Here is a 17176-nt window from a genome sequence, read left to right as displayed (position 1 = left end):
ACCAGAAGACTACATGGGATGGTAAATACAGTTAGAAACACAACATTTAGATACAGCTGATAAAATGATTATCATTACTGTAGTGCAACGATAACAACACAAATCGTTCGATAATAATCAAATCCAAGAAACGTCCTTGATATTATCAGTGTCCGTTAAGTTAGAATCGGTCAGTTTAAGATGAGAAAGATTCGCTATGATGTACAACACACTTACAGCTTCGCACTTACCGGTAAAACTACGTCACTAACAGCATTGTTCGTTGCTTAACGAAACGTTCTTATGGCAATTTCACCGTCTTCTTTAGGTTTGTATTGGCGCCCCACGCACTTTAGGTTGAGAAAATAAATATAATTTAACGATAAATAAATTTTCAACTCAAGAATGGAATTCTGGGATTGATGTAGTGACGACGAAACCAAATGTCTGTTACTATGCTGCAGTTCTAATAAAGTTTTAAGACATTTTCACCCGTTGGGTTGATAAAAATAATAAAACTGTATCATTTTAGTTCTTGTGTTGTTGTCGTGGTGCATTTATCTGAACAACTGGATTTAAAAATTCACCTAATATATAATATTCTGAAAAAAACGCCAGAGAGAGAAAATATTGTTGTATATATTTATATAATATAAATAAAGTTTTAAATAATGGAAAATATTTAAAATAAAATTAAGAAACTAAAGATTATTTAACAAACAACAAACCAGATTTCTAAATAGACAAACCTCTGAATAAATTACCTGTATATTATGCTTCTAGGAGAATAATTAAAATTGTTTAAGTCTCGTACATATATCTCCACTAACGCAGCGTTGTGCCTGAAGACTTATAACGCTAGAATCCTGGTTTCGATACTCGTGGTGGACAGAGCACTAATAGTTCATTGTGTAGCTTTCTGTGTATTTACAAACAAATAAACGTGTCTTGTAAAAGATGTCAAAAAATGTAATTTGCCTCCTTTAGCAAATCAAAATATCTGTCGTAATATTAAGAAATATAATATGCCTCTTTCAGCCAATCAAAATATCTGTTGTAATATCAAGAAATATAATGCGCCTCTTTTGCCAATCAAAATATCTGCTGTAATAAGCCATTTAATTCTGTTGTACTTCATCTCACAAGTCACAATGGTAGTAACTGAAACAATTATTCAGTGCTGTTGTATTTTTATAAGCTAATTTCATGAAGTATTCATATCAATCAATTAATTATATGTTTACACATTTAGCACTATGTAAATTAAATAAACAGACATATCACATTACAAAGTGTACTGATTTATTGTACCAATTGAGCTTTTCACCTAGATGAGTTTTGGCAACAATTTGAACCGATCACAAACTAAATTAACATATAACATTGATAAATACACGCTTTACAGAATTATACAATAGTAACAACTCCGATTTCACAATATTTTACTTTTAGAAACTTGCTGTAATGCTTTTGAAAAGTTCCAGACTTTTTAAAACATATATTAAAGAGGCTGTTACATTGAATATTATAAATATATTTTGTTACAACTTTGTTCAACACATGTGTCTAAACGTCACTAAAACACGGAACAGAAATACATTTTGGTTTTATATATTGTAATATTAATACAGAAGCATAGACACACACACATGTATATATGTATTTACATTTATACAACTTGATGTTTAAATTATGTCGAAAACAAGTCACAGATACGATTAGACAATATGTCAATTACAATACATAAACTAATAAACAGTTTGAAGCTAATGGTAGTAAAGCGGTCAATACAATAATAGTAATTACACTGTAAATAGCTTACGGAGACTTTAGACATGTCAGTGACAAAATCCAGGAAACTATTATGGAAGATACAGCAAATAGAAACTACGTTTGAAATCCCCGATTTTCTGTCATTTCTAATAACAAAAAGTATACGGTTTAGCGAGTCAGAATTATATTGGTAGCTGAAAGCTTTTAATGTGCGTAAAATAATCAGACTAGCTTGTCGAAGTAACGTCATGAAATCGAAAAAAGGATGGTTGTTACTGAAAAGTAAAGTGTATATCGATTAGCCAAAATACGTTATTCGACATTTAATGAAAACAACACATTATTCAATGTGTAAAACACATATAATTAAATGATACGGGAAGAAGTGCCCTTAGCAGAATTCCAAGAATCAAGAAGTCTCCTAAACAGTATTCCAGAAATGTAAAAGTATCTTAAACAGTATTCCAAGAGTAAAGTATCTTAAATAGTATTCCACGAATAGAGTTTTCTAAGCAGTAATCCATGAAGTCTGAAGATGATCACCTGGAACATTATGATGAAACATTACAAAAGGAAATAGTTCGTTATACTAGGCCAAGCGTGTTAAGTCGTTCGACTCATAAACTGAGAATAGCGCGTTCGAATCCCAGTCGCACCAAACATGCTCGCCCTTTCAGCCGTGGGAACATTATAATGTGACGGCCAATCCCACTATTCGTTGGTAAAAGAGTAGCCCAAGAGTTGGCGGTGGGTAGTGCTGACTAGCTGCCTTCCCTCTAGTCTTACACTGGTAAATTATGGACGGATAGTAAAGATAGCCCTCGCGTAGCTTTGTGCGAAATTCAAAACAAACAAACAAACAAATCATTATATTAATTTAAAAAAAATTGATATTGTTTAGTTAACAATAAACTTTCGATTAGTTGATTAAACTATTGATTCAAATTTTTTTATTGGTCATAAAATGTCAAATAAATTCCCCTTATTTACTGAACTGTTTATTAAACATTAAACTTTTTATTAAAGGATATTGGTATTATAAAGATATCATATCTTGTTTAAAGGTGAATTTTACAGGAAAAAAATTTTGCTGTCAAAAGAACTACTCATACTGATTAATTATGCAGGTTCACATTTTTTATAAAAATGTGTGCTAATAAATGAAACGTAGAACTTGGTGCAGAAAGTGCCCTTTCTGAGTGGCAATCCGAACGTTTTAGTTTTTACGTTTGCAGCTAGGAAAGGTACTGTAACGTAATAGTTGCCAAACAAACCGCCAACGCTAAACTAAACTAAACTAGCGTGGCAGGGGTTCAGTTTAGAGAGAGAGAAATCCGAAGAGTTCTCTCTCCAACTGGGGTGTTCAGGAACTTTGTAGTTCCTCTTCGTCCCCTTTCGTGGATTGTTATTAGGATTAAGTGGTGTTTTTTTTTATTATTATTTTAATAAATTAATTATCGTTATTATTCTTGACTTTTTGGGTGGGGAATGTCTCACTAAATGGTCTTTTGGGTGGAGGCAAAGGTAGCAGTGAAAAGAAGGAAAGATCGGGACCTGTCTCGAAAAGAAAAAGTTGGGTAGATGTGAACATGAATGTAATTCATTCAAGTTCAGATCAAATCAAACGGCCCGATTCTGGGTCTGGCAAAAAGGTTGCCTGGGCTGGGATCTAGAAATCCAATGCCTGAACATTTTGATGTGGGGGGAAACGGGAGTACCCCGAGAAAACCCACTTTCACACGACAGGCGCCGAAAGTTTTGCCTGTCGTGTGCCCTGTACCTGAAAAAAAGGAATTCATGTTAATAACATAGTTTTTTATGTATTTAGACTCTTTGTTGAGTGGATTGTGATTCTTGAAATATGTTGTATGGTGATATGTATTTTGTTGGTGCACTTGATAATTTGTGTAGTGATGCCGTTAGTTTGTTTCTGTTTTCTGCTTTTCGATAATATTTCAGAGAAAGTTCTGTTATTCTATCTCTTATCGTTGGTAAATTACTAATTTGGTGTAGATAATTTGTTGGTGTAAAAGATGGTAAACTGAATGCGGATTTTAATATTTTGTTTTGTTGCACTTGGATTTTTTTGGAGTGTGTTGTTTGACATGTTGTATGTTACTTGACATCCGTACTCTATTAGTGGACGGATGTAAGCCTTGTATATTTGTATAATGGTGTTCGGTGCGCATTTCGATTGTTTACCGGTTATAGTCTTTAGATATGAAATCCTTTTTCTTATTGATGAGTGTATATTGTTTATGTGTTTTTCCATGTTAGTTTTGTGTCGAAAGTGACGCCAAGGAATGTGATGTTTTTGCTCATGTTAATGGTTGTGTTTCCAAGTGATAGATTTATTTTTTCTAGATTTTTTCTTTGCTTCTTTAGTTTTCTATAGAAGGTGATTGCTTGTGTTTTTGTCGGATTTAACACGACCCTCCACTTGTTGCTCCATGTTGAGACGTTGTTTAGTGATTCTTGTACGCGAGACATGGCCATTACTGGGTTTCTGGAGGTGCTCCAGATTGCGATGTCATCTGCGTATTGTGAATTGTGTGTGTATGCTAGATTTGGAAAAGGTATGTCACTGACGAAAATTATGTAGAGAAGTGGAGAGAGGACTGATCCTTGGGGCACTCCTGCCGTTATATTAAATAATTTGGATATGGTTTTATTGACATTTACTTGTGCTGTTCTATTGGTTAAAAAATTTGAAATCCATTTGACTATCGTAGGATTTATTTGTAGGTGGTTTAGTTTGTATATGATGGCATTGTGCCAAACGCTGTCGAATGCTTTTTTGACATCTAGGAATACCCCGATGGTTACTTGATTGTTGTTGTAAGCTTTGTATATTGATTCGGTGAGTCGTGTGAGGTGATCTGTTGTTTGTCTATTTTTTCTGGAGGCATTTTGAGATTCTGGAAGGATGTTGTTTGATTCGCAAAAATGGAGGAGACGGTTGGAGATAATTCTCTCCATCAGTTTGCCAAGGCAGCTTAACAGACTGATGGAGCGGAAATTATCTGGATTTGTTCTGTTAGTTTGTTTCTTGGGGATCGTTGTTATGATGGCTTTTTCCACGTGTCAGGGTAATACCCTGTCGCTAATGAAATGTTCATGATGTTTGTGAGGTGTTGTAGTAGGAGAGTGGAACTTTTTTGAGAATAATATTTGGTATTTGGTCATGTCCGGGGAAGTGTTCTTCAAGTTTTTGATATTAATCTTTAGTTCGGTTATGGTTATTTTTCTATTGATTGAATTTGAGTATGCTTCTAGTGTCTCTCCGGAAATCCTGGTGAGAATCAAGCTTGGTTTGCATTTATGTAGTTGTTGACATGGTGTTGGTGTTGTGTGTCGAAATCTACTGAGTTTAAATCGCTAAAAGCGGATTTGTAATAGTCAGCTTTCTCTTCGTCCGTCCTTGCGATTTTATTGTTGTGTGTGATGTGTTGTAACATGTGATTTGTGTTTTTGTCTGACGCAATACTCTTGAATTTTTTCCAGAATTCTTTTGGATTTTTCTTGGTTTTTCTAAGTTCTTGCAGAAGTTATGCCAATTGTTTTCTCTGACTTTTTTAATTTCTTGTTTAATTTTTGTATTTGTTCTATTGATTTCTGTTTTAATGTGTGGATCACGTGTGATGTAGTGTATTCGTCGTAATTGTCTGCGTTTGATTATTAGTGCGTGAATTTCTGGTGTTAGAGTCCATTGAATAAGTGATTGTTTTCTTTTTGATTTAGGAATTGTGTTTCTTGTGGCTTTCTTTATGGCTTCTGTAATTTGATCAACATATTTGTCTAGTTCTGTTTTGTTGTTTACATGTTCGATTGGGTGGGGTAGGTATGAGTCCAGAGAGGCATTAAAAGTGAGCCAGTCTGTTTCAGTGTAGGTGTATGCGGAAGGAGTCACGTACGCCACAGCCGGGTGGCGCGGGTGAATCATACATGATACGGGGAAGTGGTCACTGGTGATTTCATCATGCACTTTAAAGTTAGATATTCTATTAACCATGTCCTTGGGTGCGATGATGAAATCGAGTACATCATATGAGCCGTTAGCGGCTGAGAAGTGTGTAGGTGTATTGTCATTAATTAAGTGCATTCTATTGCTAGAAATAAAATTTTTTATGCAGGATCCTCTGCGTGTGTCTCTGTTACCCCCTTAATTCTGTGTGCGGTGAATTAAAGTCTCCAATAATAATTGGTTTGGGTTTACGATTAACACATTTTTGAAGGAAGTTAATGTCGATATTTTTGGTTGGTGAGCAATATATGGCTAGAATAGGGAATAGTTAGCCGGTTGTTAAAGTGTATATTACAAAAAATGGTCTCATTAATGTCAGCGCATTGAATGTAAATAAACATGGCCAATGCATACAGAGAAACAGTGGCGGAGTCTGTTTTGACTTTGTGTTCTGAACAGTGTTGAGTAGCACCATATCAATTTGAACCTACTCTGAACGAACCTAGAAAGGTTACTTTTGACACAGATCTGACAAGTTCTAGTGATGAGGACAGTTCCACGAGCGAAAGTAGCGGAACTGTGAGTGATACTAACAGCGCCCAGGCCGGCTGCGAGTCGGTCATACCGCCAGTGGAAGAATGGTTAGCCTAAGTCATGACAACAAATATGGTCTGTATTATTTTACGTGCAATTTTAAGCATCTCGAAACCTGTTTGGTGTTTATAAATTATTGGTATCACAGACTGGGTTTTATTTGTTTATTTTTTTTTGTTTGTTTGTTTGGAAATTTCGCACAAAGCTACTCGAGGGCTATCTGTGCTAGCCGTCCCTAATTTAGTAGTGTAAGACTAGAGGGAAGGCAGCTAGTTATTTGTTTATACTTTACCGACTATGGTAACTAATACTTGGCCCTTCCACAATCATTGTACCGGGTATTTATGACTCGTAACAAAATGAATTTCAATTATACGTCATAATTCTGTTAATAAAATCAAACTAGGTGTAGCAGGCTAAATAGTTAATTTAATATTTACCATAAATGTATAATTTATACGACATATTCCTTTTCTACAACCATAAGCAACGCAGTAAACCATGTTATCATAAAACAAACATAAAGTAGCAATATCAAGACAAAAAATTGTGTAACAAGGTATGTAATCCGAAAAAAACACCAATAGATTTACATAAAACACCAGCACTGAAAGGAACACAATGATCGGCGCGCAACTAAGCGTGTTTGGCAACTATTACATCATAGTTGTGAAACATCACGGAAACAGACGAACGACCAAGAGGAACTTGTGTTCGAGGATCGCATATTTTGTTTCATTTAGTACTCAAACACTAAAGTGTTTAAAAATATGGCAACCACACAGGAATTATACCTAGCCAAAGTACAGTTTCTAAGGTAATTATTAAATTTGTTGAAAAGTCACCTTTAAGGAACAAGACTTACTTAACTGTGACCTGCTAATAATAAAGCTGATTCAAAACCAATAAGTCATTGTAAGCTGCTGCCTGCAAACAATAAAATAGATTCACAACAAATCAGTTATTGTAAGCTGCTGCCTTCTAACAATAAAACTGATTCACAACCAATCAGTTATTGTAAGCTGTTGCTTACTAACAATAAAACTTATTCACAACAAATCAGTTATTGTAAGCTGCTGCCTACTAGCAATAAAAGTGATTCACACCAAATCAGTTATTGTAAGCTGCTGCCTACTAACAATAAAAGTGATTCACACCAAATCATTTATTGTAAGCTGTTACTTTCAAACAATAAAAATGATTCCCAACCAATCAGTTATTGTAAGCTGTTGTCTGCAAACAATAAAAATGATTCACAGCCAATCAGTTATTGTAAGCTGCTGCCTACTAACAATAAAACTGATTCACAACAAATCAGTTATTTTAAGCTGCATCCTACTAACAATAATATCATTTATAACCACTGAACTTTGGTCTGTATCAGAAGAAAAAAATATAATAGTCATTCAACAAAGTCTGGCAAAAAGTTACTGTTTTATAAATAGTATGTACCTCAAGTTGTACTATGGGCATTTATTAAGAAGCAGAAAACAGACTGAAAAGACAAACAATAGGCGAGTAGTCAATTAGAAGAGTCGCAGAGGAAGACCAAAGGATATCTTTGTAGAACATCATTATAAAAAGTAAAGAGCTGGACAAAACAAAGGCCTAACATAGCGGAGAGCCTTCACAGCTGTCCTGTGAAACAACTGACGTCTCGAAGGGATGCAAAGATCTGGACAGAACCGAGGCTTAACGTGGAGGAGAGCCTTCATAGCTGTCCTGTGGAACAACTGACGTCTCGAAGGGATGCAAAGATCTGGACAGAACAGAAGCCTAACGTAGCGAAAAGCCTTCACAGCTGTCTTATGAAACAACTGACGTCTCGAAGGGATTGAAGACATACAGAACTAGTCTTTATAATGATGACACTACTTAAATAACACACTCAGATGGGCACTTCATGAAAACAGTTTTTTTAATTTTAAAAAATCGTCAATTATCTTATTTTATCTCGTATTGTGATATTAAATAGGAAGACGACAAGAAAGTTCTAATTTTGTTTGTAGTTAAGCACAAACAAAATAATGGGCTATCTGTGTTCTGCCCATCTCGGGCATCGAAACCCAGATTATAGCGTTGTAAGTCTGCGGACATACCCGCTGTGCCACTGAGGGGCAAAACGAGTTCTAAGACTGACATTTACCAATTAAATACGAGTTAAGAGCACTCATGTGCACTTAGGTAAGTGTCGCAGTCTTCTGGTAATAAAAGAAATACGATTGAAATTTCACCAAATAAACAAAATAAAACACGATTATGTGTCGACCATGGATTATTTGAAACATAATAAGAGAGGATTTATTAACCAAGCCTTTAAATAACAAAATACAAACAGAAGAACCAGGAGTTATGTTGCAGAAGTCCGCAGTAAAATGTTTGTTACATTTGCTGAGATATAGGAACGAATTGTTCAGTTTGCTTCTTCATATGTTAGAGTGAAGATGACAAAATTGAAAAAAAGTACATTTCTGAGACCACAGTGGGAATTTACTAGATGAGCCTTTCACATATTTGGTATAGAAACTCATTAGGTCCATGAGGAGATAGACATAAACATTCAATTTTGGGTTTTTATGAGCGTTTCTCACCCATTTTCTCTTACCACTATCTCACCTCACGTGGACACATCTTTATCAAATTTGGTATGGAAGTTCACTGGATTTATGGGGAAATACACATAATTTTTTATTTTTACGTTTTCCAGTTTTTAATGGGCAGTTTTACGGTTTTTGTTACCAATACTCTCCTCCTCTTAGTGGATCTTCATAAAATGTAACATGAACGTTTGTTGTGTCCACGGGAAAATGCGTGCAAACTTATGGTTTCACATGTTGTGTTTTGCAGTTTTTATAGGCGTTTCTAAGTTTTGTTTACAATTACGTATAAGGGAAGCAACTTTCGATCTCCTAAGTAACCTTTAATTAAATAACGAACTTATATAACTTCTGTCCAGAAAACGAGTACTCCAATTGGTTCCATAAATGTGTTTCGTTTCAACTGTATAACACAAGTGTAAGCTTTGAGGTTTACCGTTGATTGTATTTGTTAAATAATGCCCTTTGATCTAATTTTTAAAATTCCGGTAAAAATGCCCCAATGCTTAATCATTTTTAAAATGTATGAAAAGCTTGCCCTTCATTAGTACAGCGGCAAGTCTACGGATTTACAATGCTAAAATTAGGGGGTTCGATTCGCCTCGATGAATACAGTAGATAGCCCGATGTGGCTTTGCTATAAGAAAAACACACACACGTAAAATACTTAATTTCTTTGTCAAAAATTTAAATGAAATATAGAGTCTTAGCCACTAAGTAAAGGTTGGTATTGAAAATATGATCACCGGGAGGGACTTCCCCATGAAGCGGACAAAAAGATCTGAAGAAGATCAGTGAGCGACACACTTAACTTTCAATCTAACATAAATAAGTTTTACTCAGATTGTTCGTTGTCATAGTGATGCAACTAAACTATTCTTCATGTTAAAATAACAGTGAAAAACGTGTCCACGTTCTTGCAACAAAACAGCACGTGTTTTCATATATATCACATTTAAACATCAAAAAAAGCATGATAAATGGAAAAGAAATTACCGAGGAAAAACTCTTGGTTGTTCTGTGGCTTCCTACATTTGTAACATTGCACAAGAACTATTCCATACAGGGGGGTTTCTTTTATTTAACATATATCTTATACGAAGTGCTTTAAACAATATTCCGATTATATATGTATATCTTACATGAAGTGTTCCAAACAACATTCCGATTATGTATATATAAATCTTACTCGAATTGTTCCAAACAATATTCCGATTATATATATATCTTACACTAAGTGTTTTAGACAATATTCCGATTATATATATATATATATCTTACACTAAGTGTTTCAGACAATATTCCGATTATATATACATTTTACACGATGTGCGCTAAACAAGAATTATTTTTATTACACATGTGGCATGGACTATTCCATTTAAAAGAAATCCACAAATTATTGAGTGTTTATCACGAAATACTTTCATGTCTTCATGACATTACTAACGTTCATTCAAGTCAGACCAACTGAGCTTTTGTATGTGTCAACTAAACAGTAAATCCAATAGACAAACACCTGTCAGAGGCGAAAAAGTTCTTTTTTGAAGATAAACTAAAACCAATATTATCTCTTGATATAAATCAACAAGAAACATAATAGTTACACAGAACTGTGCTTAGCCAAAGTGAATAACACTGCACAACAATTTTTTGAAAAGTTTTGATTCCTGAAAAGTTTTTGCTGATTGTGACAGGTACCTAGTGGGTATGCACAAATATAGTTTTGATTTTGCTTCATCACGTAGGAACTCTGAGAAATAGACACTTAACTGTTTACCGGCAATAAAGTATTTAATTGCGTTTATGTTTTTGATACGCTATTAAGTTCAACATAATTAAAAGTGTTTTGCTACTGATTTTCGTTTGTATTCAATGTCCGGTGCATCACGTTGCAGTGTCCAACAGTAGTCAGCAAGCATTGACAGATTCTAGTTGCTCTGATATAGTTTTTCTATTGTATCAATGTCCTGGTGAAACCTATAACCGTGTTCGTCACTGACAGCACTAAGATTTGCGGGGAAGAAGTCCAAGTGTGAGTGGAGGAAATGAATCTTGAGTGACATGTTGCACTTCATTGTTTTGTATGCTTTAGAAGTTTGTCTACCAGCTGAATGTAATGTGGGGCTCTGTAATTGCCAAGAAAATTGTCAACAACGTCTTTGAAGGCTTTCCAGGCAATCTTTTCCGGCCCAACTAACAGATCTTCGAACCGCTTGTCACTCATAACATGTCTGATCTGAGAGCCAACAAAAATGTCCTCTTTGCTCTTGGTGTCAGTTATTCTTGGGAACATCTGTTTTAAATAGCCTTCGCCTTCTTTGTTCATTACTTTCTCAAAATTCTTCATAAGTCCCAATTTTATGTGAAGAGGAGGCAGAAAAGTCTTTGCCGGGTTGACAAACGGTTCATGCGCCACATTTTTCTGTCCTGGAATTAACTTCTTACGGAGTGGCCAGCTCTGTCTAGAATAATGCGACTCTTTGGCTCGACTGTCCCATTCATAGATAAAACAACGGTACTTTGTATAGCCGAGCTGCAGTCCCAGTAACAGAGCAACGACTTGCAGGTCTCCATAGATATTCCAGTTGTACTTGCTGTACTTGATGTGCTTCAGCAACATTTCCATATTCTCGTGGGTTTCTTTCATGTGTGCTGCATAGCCAACAGGTATTGAAGGGTGAACGTTGTCATTGTGTAACAGAACAGCTTTGAGGCTTAATATTAATGAATCAATAAAGACACGCCACTCTTGCAGGTCATGGTCACAACCTGAAGCAGAGAACAATCCTTCGATGTCAACACAGAAACAGATTGCCAACTTATGCAAAGAATTTGGTTATATCATCTTGACGACTTTGAGAAACAGAAATTTTCGTACCTGCTGATAGCAAACACCATTCCTGCAGTCTCGAACCCAGCAATTCGGCTTTTGCTTTTGATAGACCCAAATCTCTGACCAGATCGTTTAATTCTGACTGTGTTATGAGATGTGGATTGCCTGAGGAGCACGGTTCAAAATCCGGATCAATGTTACCGCCAGTTTCCTGCATTGCAGTTTCTTTATCTGGTTCGTCTAAGGTTCATTCTTCTGGTGGTTTTGGAATTGGAAGACTGTTGCCATGTGGCACGGGTCTCATTGCTGAAGGCAGGTAAGGGTATTCAATTGACTTATTGTTTTTGGCAGAGAAACTAGACACATTAGTCAAACAGAAGTAACAGTCCGTCAAATGATCTTTCTGTTCTCACCATATCATCGGGACAGCAAACGACATTGTCTTTCGAGTGCCTCTGAGCCAAGCTCTCAGACAGACAGCACATGTCGCACAACAAATGTGAGGCGCCCATTCCTGGTCTTGATCATCAATTTTACAGCTGAAGTACATATGATATGCTTTCTTCACAATAGCAGTCATTGAGCGTCTCTGATGAACACGTGTATATTGACCGACACCAATCGTCGTGTAAAACGTCTATAACATCTAACTTATTTGTTACAGTGTTACTGAAGCAATGCTATGTTCTGAAACAATACTACACATTATAAGGTCTATATTAATCCAATGAGCAGCATCTCTGTATGGAAGCCACTTTTACAGCCTGCTGAGACAGTGTGACACTTGAAGCTGGCTTCGGCCTGCCCGGGCTACATACTTTCACAGAACAGCTTCCAACCTGCCCTGATTTCATGCCTGGACATGCCCAGACTGCACAAAAAATTGTTCATAGGTCTCTTACAGAAACGAAAATTTTTGGACACAAGTATAAGAAAAAACATGACAAAACTGAAGATTTTGATGAAACGGTACGTGATGGGCAAATTTGGATGTGATTTTCGTGATCAGCAGCCAAAAATCTATAAGAAACACCCGACAGTGTTCAAGAAGCAAAAACTTTGTTGTGCAGTGTAATTTTATAAAGATAAAATCAAGAGAGAACAAAGAAACAAATAAACTTATGATGCAATGAGATAACAGATAAACAAGATATAGATTTATTACAAGTGTTCTAACATTACAGATTTATTACAAGTGTTCTAACATTACAGATTTATTACAAGTGTTCTAACATTACAGATTTATTACAAATGTTCTAACATTACAGATTTATTACAAGTGTTCTAACATTAAAGATTTATTACAAGTGTTCCAACATTACAGATTTATTACAAGTGTTCTAACATTACAGAACATTTTATTTAACGGCTGGACGTTTCAAAAAATATTGCTCAGCCGTTAGACAATGTTCGGAGATTACTTTGTTAAACCCGTACACTAGCCTGACAAAGTTAATTGCATTAAAACCGTACACCAGTGTGGTGATATTACATTATAAAGTAATTCAATTAAAACCGTACACCAGTCTAGTGACGTTAAATGATGAAGTAATTACATTAGAACCGTACACCACCCTGGTAATATTACTTGATAAAGTAATTTGATTAAAAAAGTACACCAGTCCGGTGATGTTACATGATAAAGTAATTCAATTAAAACCGTACACCAGTTTAGTGACGTTAAATGATGAATTACATTAAAACCGTACACCAGTTTGGTGATGTTGCATGATAAAGTAATTCCATTAAAACCGTACACCAGTCTGGTAATATTACATTATAAAGTAATCCATTAAAACCTTACACCAGTTTGATGATGTTCCATGATAAAGTAATTCCATTAAAACCGTACACTAGTCTAGTGACGTTAAATGATAAAGTAATTCCATTAAACCTGTACACCAGTTTGGTGATTTTGCATGATAACGTAATTCCATTAAAACCGTACACCAGTCTAGTGACGTTAAATGATGAAGTAATTACATTAAAACCGTACACCAGTTTGGTGATATTACATGATAAAGCAATTCCATTAAAACCGTACACCAGTTTGGTGACGTTGCATGATAAAGTAATTCTATTAAAACCGTACACGGGAAATCGAACTCTAGATTTTAGCATTATAAGTCCGAAAATGTAACAGGGTCTCGTTTCTTGGTTATTAAATCATAAACGATACAGTGGACTATCTGTTCTTTACCTAGTGCAAAACTAGGTGAAAACTCGATTGTCCACTGTATCGTTTATGATTTAATTCGCTGAATTCGCACAAAAACAATTAGTTAATTAATTAAAGATCCTACGTTACAAGACACACTTATCCTGTGCGAATTTAGTTAAAACTAATGGTTATTTCTGTATTAACAAGAGCAGTTCACCAGGAACTATGTTGTAAGGCTGTACGAGTCTTTTATTATTACTTACCGATCAGTTTTCTTAAGATGAAATATGTACCGTAACGCTTCAATCTTCGTGTCTGTTAGTGACGTCTCAATCTTTGTGTCTGTTGGTGACGTCTCAATCTTCGTGTCTGTTAGTAAGTGTGACATGTGATGTCTCAATTTTCGTGTCTGTTAATGACTGTTACTCGTGACGTCTCAGTCTTAATGTCAGTTAGTGACCGACACGAAGATTGAGGCGTCGCGTGTCTGTTAGTGACCGTCACTCTTTGTGATTCGGAAATTCACAGTGCATCCATCTAAGGCAGTGTGTCACACTACTGGAATCGACGGAAGCGAATAATTATGTTATAACGAATGACTGAACACTAAGTTAAAAGAAGATAAAATATTTATCTGCGACCATTAAGTAGAAATCGGTAGTAGCGTATTATAATGGATACGTAATATGAACGTGAAATTTGTTTGTCTTGGAATTTCGCGCAAAGCTACACGAGGGCTATTTGCGTTATCCGTCCCTAATTTAGCAGTGTAAGGCTAGAGGAAAGACAACTAGTCATCACCACCCACCGCCAACTCTTGGGCTACTCTTTTACCAACGAATGGTGGGATTGACTGCCACATTAGAACGCCCCCACGGCTGAAAGGGCAAGCATCGGTGGTGTGACGGGATTCAAACCCGCGACCCTCAGATTACAAGTCGAACGCCTTAACCCACCTGGCCAAACGTGTGATTAATTTTATAATCAATACAGAAGATGAAACTGTAACTCATCTTTTTATAATTAAAATCTAACTGTAATGTTATTCTTAATTTGTGGGAAAACAAATTCGTTTTGTTGTTATATACAAAGCTACATAATGTTTATGTTAATATAGATATTAAATGCCGAATAATCATGTATAGGTTTCGAATATGTTATTAAAAGTGAACGGCATTTTTAAGGCGTTATATAATAAAATTATAGGTGGCTCATGAAAACATATGTAAACATTTGTTTAGAATTCAGCACAATGGGTTATCTATACTCTACCCACCACAGGTATCGAAACTCACTTATTAGCGTTATAACACATCAGACTCACCAGGGGGAGCAACAGTTTGGAATGATAATCTGTATCATACAGATTGTTATAGTGGCGCTGCAGTGAAGAACTAACACATAATGCTGCTTTATATTTTATCCCACAGCAACTCAGATAATGTAATATTATACTGACATTACAACAATGGAGAATTTAGTGTTGCTCTAGTTTTGCTAGTGACGTAAGGAACACCTTAGTACGTGGATTACAAAATTGTCAACCAGACCGTGATCGTTAGCAACCTATAGTTATTGTCACTTGGACACATCGTTACCCATTGTCAAACTAATGCTGTAGATTATACGTCACAGAATCAGAAGCACGTATCCTCCTGGTGTCAGATAACAATTTATTTTTGAAATAAAATACAATTTAATATTTTTACCAACCCGTATAGAAGACACCAATAAAAATCGCGGAGGAAAAAATCTGTATATACGATACAGGAATTCCCTTCTTTCTCATCGATTGTTTGTTTTCAAATTTCGCGCAAAGCTACACGAGGGCTATCTGCGTTAGCCGTCCCTAATGTAGCAGTGTAAGATTTAGAGGGAAAGAAACCACCACCCACTCTTGCGTTACTTTTTTATCCACAAATAGTCGAATTGACCGTAATATTATAACACCCCCACGACTGAAAGGGTGAGCATGTTCGGCGTGACGAGGATTCGAACTCGCTATCCTCAGATTACGAGTCGAGTATCTTTACCACCTGGCCATGCAGGGCCGAGTTTTCTCATCGAATGAGTGTATGCTGTTTGAATTAGATATAGTAATTTTATTCTCGATATCAGAATTGTCTAGAACGACAACAGAAAAACAAACAAACATCTAAATCTATTTTTCATTCCTATATTGATAGTGTTGTTCAACGTGTAACCATATTAAACACAAAACACTATAACACAGACTACTAGTCAAAACGGGGTACCAGTATAGATTTTTAAATAAAAATAATTTCCGATTTTGACTGATTTAACAAATTATACCCAGAGTTGTGATACTTTCGTATCGGCCTGGCATGGCCAGGTCGGTTAAAGCGTTCGACTCCTGATCTGAGGGTCAAGGATTCGAATCCCCCTCACGCCAAACATGCTCGCTCTTTCAGTCGTGGGAGCGTTATAATGTGACGGTTAATCACACTATTTGTATTGGTAAAGACTAGCTCAAGAGTTGGCAATGGGTGATAATGAATTGTCGCTTTCTCTCTAGTCTTTCACTGCTAAATTAGGGACTAGTAACGCGTGAAGTTAAAACCAAACTTATATTGTACAACTTAATGACCCTCGATTAGGTTTGAAGGCTGTTAATGCTTGAAAACTGTATTTCCATACCTGTGATGGGCACAGCCTGGATATCACATTATTTAGCGTTGTGTTAAACAAGAAAACATTTTGTTTATTATTATTAAAACGAGCTCACCCAAACCAATCAAAACCGCAATTAGACTGCCCCCCAGTATATCTGCGTACTCCCACCGCTAAAAACTGGGTTTCGATACCCGTGGTGGAAAAGCACAGATAGTCGATTGTGTAGCTTTGTGTTTAATCACAAACACGCAAAAAAACTTAGAATGAAATTGTTCACTTAGTTTGAAAGACACTGTAGCTAAGTTTCTTATTATTCAAAACTAGTAAAAGAAGCGAATTACTTTAAGATGAACCAAGAAAACAAAGCATATAACATTTATAAATACAAGTTCATACTACAGGGTAAATTTAAAGAAACCCATTGTTGGAAATGATTATATCTTAAATAAGTAATACTTGTTCTAGGGGTATTATGTTTCACCAGGTAAGAATATTGATATTTATTTGTACAGGTACAAGATGACTCAAAAACTGTCTTAGAAAGTGTTTAATATACCTTCTGTTATTCTTTATCAAAGTATGAAACCTAGCCCTAAATTAAGACACTGCAAGTATTATTTTTCTTTGTACAGGTACAA

The sequence above is a fragment of the Tachypleus tridentatus genome, chromosome 11 (assembly GCF_004210375.1).
Source record: "Tachypleus tridentatus isolate NWPU-2018 chromosome 11, ASM421037v1, whole genome shotgun sequence".
In the NCBI taxonomy this organism is placed as follows: Eukaryota; Metazoa; Arthropoda; class Merostomata; order Xiphosura; family Limulidae; genus Tachypleus; species Tachypleus tridentatus.
Note: the sequence above shows the minus strand (reverse complement) of the source record.